Source organism: Marmota monax, unplaced genomic scaffold (genome assembly GCF_021218885.2).
Source record: "Marmota monax isolate L192 unplaced genomic scaffold, Marmota_monax_Labrador192_F-V1.1 WCK01_AAM20220418_F8-fsc00015, whole genome shotgun sequence".
Lineage (NCBI taxonomy): Eukaryota > Metazoa > Chordata > Mammalia > Rodentia > Sciuridae > Marmota > Marmota monax.
This window is the reverse complement of record NW_026692194.1, coordinates 7,839,486-7,853,856: the sequence shown is the minus strand read 5'-3', so window position 1 is coordinate 7,853,856 and position 14,371 is coordinate 7,839,486.

Sequence of the window (14,371 nt, the reverse complement as noted above, 5' to 3'; positions counted from 1 at the left end):
TCCCAGAGGTTGTTTTCCTGCAAGCAAAAAAGATATCCACACATGTGCTCCTGCAACTCCGGGCCTCTTTTCCCCACACAAAAATGCATGGCATCTCATGTGCCTGTCTACTATCAGGTTTCCAATGTGCACATGTGTGCACCCACACTCACAACAGGCAGTCCTGGTTTTTGAGTAGTATGTGAAGGAGTCCGCTGTGGTGGGGGGTGGGGGGTAATGGAAATTGAACCAGGGTTTTTTACCATTGAACTATCCCTAGCCCCCTTTTTTTATTATTATTTTGAGACAGGGTCTTGCTAAGTTGCTGAGGCTGGCCTCCCACGTGCAATCCTAGCCTCCCGAATTGCTAGGATTGCAGGCGTGTGCCACCATGCCTGGCAGGAATCTGCTGTTTAGATGCAATCAGTTGGACCAGAAACACAGCTGTCTGGAGTGTTAAGGTCCAGACCATCAAAAGGGAAGTGATGGACATTTGTACTTTCCAAGAAGCTCCAGAAAGCTGTTAACCTGGTGACTTAGCAGAAAACCAAAGTCAGAGTTCCCTCAGTTTCTCTTGAGGAGGCTTCTGAATTATTGGGGGACAAGAGGATGAAGCAAATAGCAGGGTAGAAGGGGCTGGTGGGTAGAGAGGGACAAGTACAAAAGTACAAGGGCAACTGCCCGCTGGGAATCTTACTTTGCGTCATGGAGGGGAGGACCAAGCCAGCACCTCGCCCCCTGACGCACACATAGCTGAGACATCACCATTTCACATGGGAGTGCGCAGCCTCATTGTGCAGTCTTCAGTGGGCAACAGAGCAGACATCTATCCCCCTAGGACTGGATCAGCACACGGTCTCTGCATCTGTTAGCATAGGCTAAAGGCACGGTAACAAATAGACCAAAAGGCCACAGCTTGTCACAAAGGAAGTCTGTAGATCTTGGTAGAAGAGAGAAAGGATACAGAAGGGTCTTGGCCTGGAAGAGTCCCACACCCCTGCCACACGCTTTCCACAGGTGAGGAATTGTCCTGTCTCTGTTTAAATGCAAGTCAGGGACTGAAAAATAGAGTCCCTGACTGCTCAGCTTCTTCTAGGTGACAGCTCCATAACATACGGCTGCTATCTCTGCAGTAGCTCTGAATTGACACACTCCTGTGCTCCCAGGAAAAAATTGGTTTACACCTGATCAAAAGGGCAGAAACTGTGCCCATTCACTTTACTTCTAGTTCTTATTGAATGTTGGGGGAGATGATCATGGGCAGAAGTCACTTTCCTCCCCTGGATTGGATTCCAATGTCAGAAAAAGGTGAAGTTGCTGGGTGCCGTGGTGCACACCTGTTATGCCAGCAACTCAGGAGGCTGAGGCAGGAGAATTTCAAGTTTGAGGCCAACCTCAGCAACTTAGCAAAACCCTGTCTCAAAATAAAAAGTTAAAAGAGCTGGAGATGTAACTCAGTGGTAGAGCACCTCTGAGTTTAGTCCCCAGCACCAAGAGAAAAGACAAGAAAAAGGATGAAGTCCAAATGCCTCATTGCCTGGGGGTCCTGTTCACCCTGGTCCTCCTGGTCCTCGCCTGCTTTCTTAGTCCCTTCTGCAGCCTCCTCCTAGTCCCATCTTCACTGAGGCACATCCCAGCTCCTTCTCCCAGAGCCCACCATGCTCTCAAATGCCTCGACACGCTTGCATGCTGCTCCCTCTGCATATGCAGAAGGGCCCTTCCCCTCTGCTGTGCCTGGCAAACTTCTGTGCACCATTCAAGATGCAACCCAGACACCCCCTTGCTCCCTCCTCTCAGTCCCAGAGTCCTTGGGGAATGCATTCAGTGAACCACTGAACACACTGCTTTGTGTCGGGTCTGTCTGTCTCCAACCAGGCCAGCAATTCTCAAAGGCCCAGGAGACACTTGGCAAAATCTGCAGATATTTTTGATTGTCCTGACTGAGGGGGATTCCACTGGCATCTGAAGGGTAAAGGTCAGGAAGGCTGCTAAATATCCTACCATACATAGGACAGACCCCCCAAACAAGGCATTACCCCACTCCAAAGTCAATAGCACAGAGGCTGAGAAACCCTGAACTAGCTGGTGAGTTCCTTAGGACAAGGACAGCCCTTAATTTTGGAATCACCTTAGCAATGTCACAGTGCTACACCATGTGCCCAGTAGTCTCTCTATAGATGGAAGGAGGGATGGACAAACTGCAGGAACTGCCAAAGAAACACCACAAGGACCCTTCCTGGAGCTTACTGAATGGGGCATTTCACTAAATTCATTAGACACTATTTCAATACATGGTTCAATCAGTTAATTTTATCTTTCTTTTTTTTTTACAACTCCTATTCTGCTAATTTATTTGTATAAATTATGTTTATTGACGTAAATAATTTACCATCTGAACTTGTTTGTTTTACATCTTATATCTTCACACCCTTTAGTCCCTGGGAAATTTGAGGGACAAAGTGTTACATAAACTGGTTACAAAGTGTATTTTCAGGAATAACATGTTTTTGAGATGCCCGGCTTATTTAACTGTGGTTTGCCTACTTCTACTCAGGCAAGAAATAAGTAGGTAATTATTTGACCCAACCCAACATCTCCCCCAGGGTTTCCCCTGCCCCCACCTGGCCCTGCAGAACTTCCAGGTGGAAAAATAGTGATTGTAGTACACATCCACAGCACAGGGGTGATCCCCGAAAACCCCCAACTTGTTCCCATGACCCCAGTTGTCCCTTCTGTAGCCAAATGGGCAGACATCACAGGGGCACACAGGTGTCAGGAAGGCCCTGTCCACTGGTCTCTATGCCAACATGGCCTCAGACTCTACAGAGAACAAGCTCAAAGATAGGCAAAACCCTCTCCTGGGTGCCTCCTAACTCCATCACACACAGAGGAGTCTGAGCTTTTGACAAGCAGATGCGGAGGAATTCCATTCAAGCCAATTGTAAGAGCTTTTTTGAACAAAAGCTCTGTGCTAGGCACTATGCTAGAAGCTGGAGATGTAAAGAGAAATTTTAAAAAGCAGAGCTACTGGAGGGAGACAGACACAATCGTTAAAGGCTGTGTATCTGTACAGTGATAGCAGTAAGAGGGGCTATGGCAGCAGAGAGCCACAGGAGGGACACAGGCCCTCGCCCTGACAGCGCCCCAGCAGAGAAGAAAATGGCGGCTAGCTGGAAGGGACAGGGAGAGTGGGCAGATTCTGACCTACAGCCTCAGCTGAGTCTCCAGGGTCAGGTTCCCTGCAACTCTGAAGACAGTCCTGGACCAGGTCCTTCCCCCTAGGACTTCAGGGGGAAGTATGAGCTTCCCTCATACATTTCTCAGGAGGGGGTGGGGTCGATGGCTAAGTCAGGCCTATCAGGAGCGAGCCCGCTGGGACCTGGGGGTCTCTTGCAGACTAAACATTGAAAACCCTGAACTCCCACAGATGTCAGACTGGCTGGACGGCACAGTCGGACACCTCCAAAAGGCCGTCCACTCCCTGTCTGAGAATAAACAGGACCATGAACTGTTGGATTTTTTTTTTAGTGTGTGTGTGTGTGTGTGTTTTCTTTAAGGAAAGAAAGAAAATGATGGCATTCCCTTCACTCAGAGGTCAGAGCCTCGACCTGCCCACCCAGCCCCCACACAGCAGTCCCTTAGCCTCAGACTTTCCCATGACTCTGTCCACCTCACCCACACCCCTCCAGGTGCAGACAACACTTGTGACTCTTCTCTCTTGCTTGAAGACTGAGACTCCCACCTCTGGTAGCCAGGGGCCTCTGCACTCCAAGAATTATTTCCTCGAGCTTCAGATTTGTTCAAAATCACCATCCTAGGTATAAGCAAGCTGCAATGAGCCATTGCTCTTTGTGCCAGGGTCCAGCCTGTCTCCCACATGCCGCTCATTGGGAGGGATAGCCCCAGCAACTGCTGTGAAGCTGATGTTCCACTAAAGCCATCACTGGCTTTTACCCAACCACTTAGACCCAAGTAATTTTCACAGTTACACTGCATTAGCAAGTCATTTATTACCCAAATTTCTCTCAGGTTAAGAGAGAGAGAGAACTGGTAAATACAGACCTGGAAAACCCAGGATCTAGTAGCTTCAAACTGGAATAAGTCACAAGGGTCTGTCTGTCCAGCTCACAGGCTCCCTGCTCCTTCTCACAGTGGGGCGGCCTCTGCCACCTCAGCCCCACACTGGACTCTGTCTCTGTCTCTCCTCCCAGACCCGGGATGCCAAACTGACAGCTTTAGAAGTGTGCAGGGGAATTTCCGTGAAGTCCCCTTCCATATAGCACAGCTGGAACATCCTCAGTGGAGGGTCTTCATTATGATGAAGGGTGAGTCGAATTTCAAACTTCCTGGAATTCAGAGGGGTCCAGTGTGCACATCTTTAATTTAATTGGTATTTATTATTTATCATCCCTTCATAAGCCGAAGAGTTTTAAGTCTATAAAGAATTAGACATATGAACTACTCAGATCTACAAACCAGAGTATAACGATTAATCACTGGTCTTCTTCCTTTTTTTAATTTTTTTAAAAAATGGCTTTACCATTCCTGCTTCTCCCTAAAACATATTTCTCCTGAGTTAACCTAAAAAAAAGAAAAAGAAAAAAAATCCCTCTCCCCAGGAGCAAGAGGAGGGCAGGTATATTTTGAGTCAACTCAAAGCTGGCCTTTAGCCTTCAGAGATTTCCTCAGTTGATGGACCGTATATTAAGCAAAAAGGCCAAGCTGAGGGCAACCACAGTGCCCTCGGCCCCACATCCTTATGGTAGATTGGATGTCTCTTCCCCCACTGGCTTCAGTTCAGAAGCTGGCCAGTACACACACACAGATACCCAGGTCCAGGGATGTTCCAGAATCCAGAACTCTCCCGCTGCCTTCCAAGGGCACAGCCATCACCAAGACCCCAGTCAGCAAAGACCAGCAAACACAGGTCCGATCTGAAGGAGACTTAACTCTGCTGAGCAACCCATCTCCTCCAGAATGTTCTTGTCATAGTTCAGTGTGATACCTAAATCCTTTCCACAAGTCAGAAAGCCTTTGACTCCACCAAGAAGTAACCAGCTGGCTTTAGTTCACACTTTGAAGACCTAGATGACATCCTAAATGGTCTTTGAGGTGGTTTCAGAGCCCCAGAGGGCATGACAGCAGCAACCCTGGTGGGAAGAACCTGGTATTTTAATTATATGTGGATTAAAAATCCTGGCTTCACCCCATATTAGCTGTGTGATCTTGGCTGAGTTACTTAACCTCTCCAATGGTCAGTTTCTCCATGTGTAAAACATCTAACTCACTGAGTCATCATAATAAGTCAAAAGTAATAACGTAAGTAAAGTGCCTGGCACAGAGACAGTCAATTTTCTTCTTATTCTTGCAGGGAGGAAACGTAAAAGTGGGGTGAGGAAAGAAAATGATACTTATTTCTCCATTGAACCCAGAATCAGCTCTATCTTCCCTGAGATATAAATAAGAATTTGCGAATAAACTAAGCTATAAAAAAAAAACATCGTTAGGAAGCTTGCCTATAACAGCATACTGTGATCAATGTTCTATGTTCTATGCCCTGAATCAGCAAACTTTTGCTGTGAAGGAACAGATAGTAAATATTTTGGACTTTGAGGTCCTGTCTCCATCATAACTACTCAACTCTGCCATTGAAAGCAGCCACAGACTCCGACAGCATCACTATGTAAAAAAGCAACTACAGCTTGCAAAAACAGGCAACTGTCCTTGTTTGGCCCTTGGGCTACAGTTTGCTGACCCTTGTTCTATGCCAATTAGCCCCATGTTTTGTGACTTTCCTTGAGCATCATGGGCCACTTTAGAAGATCTTGCCATATTCCATACTGGAGTTTCAAAAAGTACTGAGGTAATGGTCATGTCTACAGTCTCCCAAGTCCTCTGGTGATGCTTCTCATAACCTGGGACAATGCCCAGAGTCCCAACCCCAGGCTCTCTGGCCACATGAAGCTGGGTTTAGCTTTCAGAAAGACTCAAAGGTAAGGAGAGCATTTTTTCCCCACATGTCCTTTATCTACACACACACACATCAAGCACAGCCATGAGATGGAGCAGATGCCATTACCCCACATAACAAACTTTAAAATCAAGGGGTGAGGATGGGGAGGCTTGCCAACCCAAGATCATATGGTTACTTAGTGACAGAACCAGAAATGAAATCCAGTCCTTGCTCCTTCTTCCATATCACAATATCTCCCCTGCCCAGTTTCGCCTGCTCAATCTCAGGGCTTTCAAAATTGGCAGTGAGTGGACATCTCCCTCACTGTCTTTTTTCAAGTAGAAGCAACATGAATGAAGAAACTTGTATAGATGGGAATAAAAGGCTTGCCACAATGGGATTCATGGACATCTCGGGCATACTGCAAAGATTATTGCTTGCTTCCAAGAGTGACATATGCAGCCTCGAATCAGGGCTGGGGCTGGCGGGCTAGGGCAAGGCTGCCAGTCTGAGTCACCAGCCCCAGGCCAGTGCTTTTCTGCACAGGGCCACTGTCCAGTCTCCCAACCCATTCCTGGCCTCTTGTGTCTCTATCCAAGCAAGTCATTAAGCAGGTATAATTGACCTTGACCTATTTAAGGACATCTTTCGAAACAGCAGCTGGTCTAAATGGGGCACTGAGCATTCACATCCATCCTGCAGGTACTGCTTGGTTTCTAGAAGGATTCTTCCCACCACAATGCACCAAGGAGTTCAGAATTTTTGCAGTTCCCTAAAATTGAAGAAGTCTTGATTTGGTCAGAAGTGTTAGCTGATGGGAGAATTCAAGCCTTGTTTGTGAGCACATCTTTCTTCTCTCTGCCAAATGGACATCTTAAAATTCTGCCAGTGCCCCACGGACTTATGTACAAACTGCCTCTAACTCTCTGAAATTAGGACTAGATACAAATCTGACCAAATGAATAATGAATAATGTATCTTGAGAGTCAACTCCATGCCAGGCACTTCACATGTCATAATCATTTAATGTTTATAACAACTTCATTGCTGAGTTATTATTAACACCATTTTGGAGACAAAGAAGGAAAGATCTCAGAGAAGGTGCAGCTTCCTGTGATACTCTGCATTTGAACCACAATCTGTAGGTCTCTAGTGTCCTCCCACCCTCAATGACCTGTGCTCGTTCATGGAAGTGTGTGACTCTCATAAATCTCAAGCAGCCTCTAGGTCTCAAAAGCAAAGTCTGGGAAATAGTTCTTCTCTGAAGCTCAGATCTCTGTGCCTGGTCTACCAATACTCAGTGTTCCAAAGGTAAAGAAGGTAAGACACTACAGGATGCACCAATCTGTGTTATTAAACCAACGTGGCCAAGGTCTCTTCCAGAGCAGTAGTGTTTATTTGGGACAGAAACAACAGGGATAGATATCTATCAGGGTCTAAGTAAAGACTGTTGCTTTTAACTTTTTTTTTTTTTTTTAGCTGTAGATGGGCACAATGCCTTTATTTTATTTATTTATTTTTATGTGGTGTTGAGGATCAAACCTAGTGCCTCACACGTGCCAGGCAAGCGCTCTATCACTGAGCTACAAATTCAGCTCCCTAAAGTAAAGATTTTTAAGCCCTGGTGACCAAAGCCAGGGGGGAAGTCTGATCCACAGAGGTTAAAGGGCAGCCATCAGCCCATGCACGTGGCTTCTGCCCTTCAGGGCAACAGACTGCCTGGAACCCAAAACTCCTAACTGCTGCTCTCAGAGCCACTTCGAAGGCATCTGGCCACTGGGTTTGATTCATCTCCTCTGAGATTTCAGGAGATGACCCAACTCTGGGCTGTAGGTCCTCAGCTCACCTTCAAGATTACAGACCCGGAATACAATACTGTCAATCTCAAGGCCTCAGAGAGCCACTGAACCCTAGGACAGGGATGCAGACAGGCCTGACTACAGAGAGAAGGGAAAATGTGACCCTCCAGGACTTCTCATGCCATCGCATTAAAAAAAAAAATACATGGAGGAGTCAAATTTCATTCATTTCTTCTGGTTTATAAAAAGCAAGTCTGAGAGTTTGGGTGAGAAGGCAATGCAGAGGAAGGTCCCTGAGGTACAGAAACCCAGACAGCCCATGTGTGTGTGGGGAGGGGGGGGGGCGACACACTGTTTGACAAAGGTGTCATGTGATATTAAACATGGTCTCAGACCTGCGAACACTGACCTTCGCCCCTTCCAGCACCACCCCCTTCTCCCCCCTGCTCCCCCCATTTCAAATCTGAAATGTAGATTTGGCTTGAATACAAAATACCTTCCTCCAACTAGAACTGAACGTTTGCACACCCCGACTGCATTGAAGTGATACAATGCCGGGGTCAGAGCAACACAAAATACTAGGACCCCTAGACATAACACAGACTCGATTTCTAAACACTATTAGAGCGGCTGGCAGTCCCCAGCCCCCTCCCGACCCAAGTCACAAATGGAAAGGGGTTTTTACTCTATCTCCCTCACGCCTGTTTCCCTTTCAATTTCTTTATTCATTCCATGTCCTGGTGCTTTAATTTTGCTTTCATTAAAATATATATATATATATATATATATATATATATCAGACCTTATCTAGAACCAGCCCTTCTAAAACAGGACCAGTGTGGGAGAAGGCACCTTAAGGAAGGGTGTGGAAATCTGTTTGCAACTTTCTAGAGTGTAATTCTAAACCACAAGGAAGATTATCCTTCCGCCCTGTGCAGCTGAAAAATTTAACAGATCACAACAGCCTTTCTCATTCAGAGGCAAAAAGTGGATTCTGCAGAGAAGGACTTGTAGGAAAATTCATCAGAAAGATGATCTGTCTCCTCCAAAATGCTTACCTTTAAGTTTTGGGGAAGTGGGCATGTGTATTCTTGAGTGGGCAACGTGTATGCATAAGTGCATAGTCGTACAAGTAAGTATATGTATGGGAGAGTGAATGTGTGTGTGAGTACAAGCATGTATACATGAATTTGTGAGTGTGTATGCATGTATGGAAGTTTATAAGTGTATGAATTTATGAGAGTGCCTATTTGTGCAAGTAAGTGTGCATGTGTATGTCAGTGAGGGTGTGTAGATGTCAGTGTGAATTAGTATGAGTGTGTGTGTGTGTGTGTGTGTAGGGGCATTAAATGGAGAAAGATGGCATCTGATGAACCAGCTGGATTAGAGGGTCTCCTAGCTACCCCTGGAACCTGCCATCCAACCCATGCTCTGTAAATCAAGGCAAGGTTGAGGTTGAAGTGACCTGGAGGTTTTCGATGACTCAAGGGACAGAGAAACACAAAGTCGACAGCACTCCTGGGAGTCTGCTCTGTTGGTGAAGAGGCTCTGAGCATGTGGGGATTTTGCTGTAAGTCCCAGGAAAAGTCACAAGAGGGAAGGTCGAGCAGGTTGGGAAAGCCCCCAGAACAGACACAAGGGAAAGGGCGGGACTCAGTGTCCACTTGGCCTTCTGTCTAATCTGTGTGCCTGCCCCAAGTATGAGCTCTCCTGCAGGAGGCCTGCCCAGGCCTGGGGACTGCTGCACTGCCAGTTCGACACTCCTAAAGCCTTCCTCAGTCCACTTCTACCCAAGTATTCCCTCCATCCCTCCTAGTCCCCAACACTCAAGCTGCCAAATGACAAAAGACTCCAGAATTAGAATTTCCCTTTTCCCCCGTAAATGTATGCTCTTCACTACCCCCTTATATTTCTAATCTCTTAAACTCATTTAATTATGTCCAGAGTAATTAAACTTGCTATCAGGGATCATCTGGAAGGCAAGTTAATACATTTTAATTTTACTTATACAATGAATCTTTGATGGCGCGTGCGCGGCGGGGACGGTGCCTGTACACACATCCCTGCATCATTTGCTCATGGGGACCATCGGCTGCAGAGGCTGGCAGGGTGGGAGCTGGCCGGACTCCCCCAGACACGCCAGGAGACCAGAACACCACTATGGCCCAGGCCTAGGGGTGGAAAGGGATTTGTGGGGAATATTAAAACAGGTCAGGGTAGGGCTCGAGAATTTCCAACACCCTTTTGACAAACCGAAATGCCCAGGATTTAAACCAAAAAGAAAAAAAAAAGATCTTCCTCATTAAAACCTGGAATTGGTATTTCCTTTTAAAAGCAGAAGGGGTGGGGTTTAAAAAAATAATATTAAGTTGTGGCTTCTTGTGAGCCTCCTTCCCCTTAAGCAGCCGGAGAGGCAAAGGTAGGCAGAAGCGAAGGTCCCCCTGGGTTCCCCTTCCATTTATAAAGAGGTACTCGCCAGCCATAGGTACAGAGGAGTCTCTGTCCCGTCACTTTTAAACAAAGAGAAATAAGTTCGCATAGCTCCATGCTCAACACTTATCAGGCTGTTGATGTTGGGCAAGTCCCGTCCCTACCAGCTCCCCATGTCAAGCCAGACTCAGTTTTGTCATCCGTGAAGAGTTGAGCAAGAGGCTTGCCAAAGTCCCCCAAGCCAGGATGCTCCATGATTCCACACTTGTCACTTTTACCCCTCCCCCCTCCCACCAGGGAAATGTGCTTCCTTGGTGGGAAAGTGTTGCTGGCAGTAGAGTTCCCCAGCAAGGGACATTAATCCACATGGGGACAGTTAGCATAACTGAAGTTTAATCAAATAAATGGCTAAAATGCAATCGTTAAGTGCGAGCCTGCCTATGCCATCTGACAGATGGCACACCCCCTGATCCCTCAGCTTGCCGCATTGCTGGACACCATCCGAGGGGCAGGGTGGGACCCAAGCAGTTCTTGCTCACCTCCAATTGGGCCCCAGGCCACTCAGGCTGGTGCACGGGAGAGGCCACTTGTCACCAGAAGGCCCCATTATGCTAACAAGCAACCAAGATAAAATGGATAACTCTTTGAGGGGGCAAAAGCTCCCGGGTGGGAAAGGCACATGGTAAGGGAACACACCTCCCTGGAAACAGATGTCCTGGTCCTATAACACAAATTGCAGTATCACATCCCCAAAATGCAAGCCCTCCCATAAATCATTCAGGGGAGCCTGTTTCGTTTTCCTGTTCTGATGAAAGTGACCCATGTGTGGGGCACAAGGCCAAAAGCCCTGCCACACTCCAGCGGCTCCACACTTCCCCACAGCTTACTGTAAAGGTGCTGACCAAAACCACCGCAGCGGGGACCGCCCCTCCTGCTGCAGAGTCCGCACTCCCAGGCTGCTGGCCGCAGCTCCTGCCCTCCCCACCCTCCTGGGCCACCCCTGCCAGCCCCCGGTGCCCATCCACACAAGCCTCACTTCTCTCTCCTCTCCTGCATCATCCCAGGTGGCATCAGGGGATCCAGGTCACATTTTTTTTTAATTTCTTCCTCTCTTGTTCAGACATTCTCTCTGACTCTACCTGGCATTGTTTGTTTTTTTGCAAAAGTGTTTTCTCTCTCCCCCGTGAAGTTCCTTTAATCAACTTCATTGAGGTGTGATTTTTATAAACAAAACTCACCTAGGCTAAGTGTACAATTTAGTGAGTATCAAGTGTACACGGTCGTAGAACCACCACCCCTCTCACGCAGAGAACATTTACATTCTCTCTTATCCTTTTTCAGTCAGTCCTCTGACTCTTGACAATCACTGACCTGTTTTCTATCACTATTGTTTTGTCTTTTCTAGAATTTCACTTAAATAGAGTCATTCAGTGTGTCCCCTTCCATGGCTGTTTTCTTTCACTTAGAACAATGTCTCTGAGACTCATTCATATTATTGCATGCATAAAGTATTTTCTTACTATTAAAATTAATTTAGTATTCTTTTTATTACAGAGTATAATATTCCACTGCATGGCTATATCCCAGTTTGTTGACCCACACATCAACTGATGGATATTCCAGTGGATATTTGTCAATCTACAGTCTCACGGGTTTTCTGTTTTCTTTTATAGTTTTAATTTGTACAGTTAGGTCTATGATCCATTTTGAGTTGATTTTTTGTTGGTGGCACGAAATATGGATTGAAGTTTCTTTTGGCATATAAGTTCTAATTATTCAGTTTGATGAAAAACTTATTCCCTATTGAACTGCCTTTTCATCTTTGTCAAAATTCAGTTGGCATCTATCTGTGGGTTTGCTTTTAGATTCTATTCTGTTCCATCAAATTCCACATCTTTCCCATATGCCAACACTGTATGTCTTTGTTGTAATTTTTAATCCTTTTTTTGGGGGAAACAGAATTGAACCTTTATTCCTGCACTACATCCCTAGCCCTTTTTATTTGTATTTTGAGACAGGGTCTCCCTAAGTCACTGAGGCTGGGCTTGAACTTGGAATCTTCCTGCCTCAGCCTCCTTAATTGCTGGGATTACAGGCATGCCCCACCACACCTGGTAACTGTGAGTCTTAAAGTCAGGTAATATGGCTGGGTGCGGTGGCACACACCTGTAATCCCAGCTGCTCCCGGAGGCTGAGGCAGGAGGATGGCAAGTTCAAAAACAGCCTCAGCAAAGGCGAGGTGCTGAGCAACTCAGTGAGACCCTGTCTCTAAATAAAAAATACAAAATAGGGCTGGGGATGTGGCTCAGTGGTTGAGTGCCCCTGAGTTCAATCCCCAGTAATCCTCCCCCCCCAAAAAAAATGTCAGGTAATATGAAGTCTTCCAACTTTGTTTTTTTCATTTTCAAAATTGTTTTGACTATTCTAGATATTTGCATCTCCAAATAAATTTTAGGATAGGTTTATCAATGCCAACAAAAAAAGCCTGCTGGAATTTTGATTGAATTTGCATTGACTCTATTGATCGATTTTTTTTCCCCATTATGTTTTAAGTGCCTGGAGGAGAAGAAACCTGTCTTACATCTCCCCCTGGTTTTTGAGTAATGGTGAGACATGTGCTTTTCTTTGGAAATATGACTCTGACTGGGAGCAGAGAAGGTTGAGGTGGACAGACTGAAGGTAGACCTGGAGCAAAACAAGGATGGTGTGGAGTCCGGTGCAGACATGAGGACAACAAGTGGGAACTCTTGGGTGGTGCCCTGTGCCCTGGGAGTGGGCCAGGAAGGTGGTGATAGGAAAGAGCCAGTGTTTTCCCACAGCCAAGGTCAATGTGCTTCTCAAAGAAAATTCCAAGATGCCCTAAACTTGCAGATTCTAGGAGGAACTAGTGATTCCTAGAGCCTGGGATCTGGTGATCAATCATCAAGGAAAGGAATAGAAGTTGATTTCATGTCTGTGTGAGTTCGGCTTCTCCTAGAAAGGGCTAGAAAAGCCTTAGATGTCATCTAACCCATGTTTAACAAATGAATAAAACAAGAACTGGAGAGAGAGAGAGAGAGAGAGAGAGAGAGAGAGAGAGAGAGAGAGATCAGCATTAAATAGTAAATTAGCAGCACAACTGGAGCTAGAACACAATTCAGGTCTCCTCTGAGCTTTTCTCTATATCCCAGGCCTTTTTTTTTGGGGGGGGGGGTAATATATGTTCTCTCCTGTCTGTCAACAGAGACATTGGCTTCCAGAACTGAGCTCTAAGAACTTGGCCAGATGGTTCTCCCAGAAAGTCAGAGACTGACTACAGACACACAGCTCTCCTCAGGTCTCCCACTTTCTGACCACTCCTCAGCATGCACCATTTTCAAAAGCGCTTGGAGACCTCTCCTCCAACTCCCACTATAATCACTATCCCTGCCACTTGCTTCGGGCCAGCTTTGGCTTCCCAGGTATTTTAGTGAAATAGAAAGGACTGTGAGCCAGAAGCCAGTCCTGATCTCTGGACCCCTCACTCCTTAGGCAAATCACTGAATGTCACCAAGCCATGGTTTAATCTCTCTGTCGAATAGGGATGGTAACAACTGCCTATCCCGCCTGCTCTGAAGGCCTGTAAGGACATAGTGAGAACAAGCCAACCTGCCTTCAAACGTCTACAAGGTGGCCTACGGTGGAAGACACAGGGGTGAAAGTACACTCCAAACCACACTTTTCCTGAAATGTCATTGCCAGAAACAGGAGTTACACAGGGGGAGTCTTACCTGCATCCTCTCTCCCTGCAATTGGACCCCTCCTTCTCCTGCTGGTGGGAAAGCCCAGTTCCGTCCTTTCACCTCCAGTGTGTGTGTTTTCACCTGTGTAGCGCGTAAGCGAGTGGACACCCCAACTCTCCATCAAACTCTCCATCTCCATCTCTCTTTCTAGAAAGGGGACCTTCCCAGAGAGATTTAAGCTCATTTTTGCTGGGCTCCACTCCCAGCCCACTGGGTTGCTGGAGTCCCAACCTTGCAATGCCCTTCTCCCCTGCGCAGGTCAGCCTTGTCAGTGTTGGTCCATCTTCTCAGAAGCATCTAGTGGTACCTCCTCCGTGGCTGCCTTAAGACACCCCAGGGGCCAAATGCCCCCCAAATCCTTCTATATGTAAACCAAGGTTGTCTGATTGCTTAGTGAAGTTTTGAGCCCGCCTAAGAAGTGGGAAGATCTAGAAGAGCCAAGGATGACG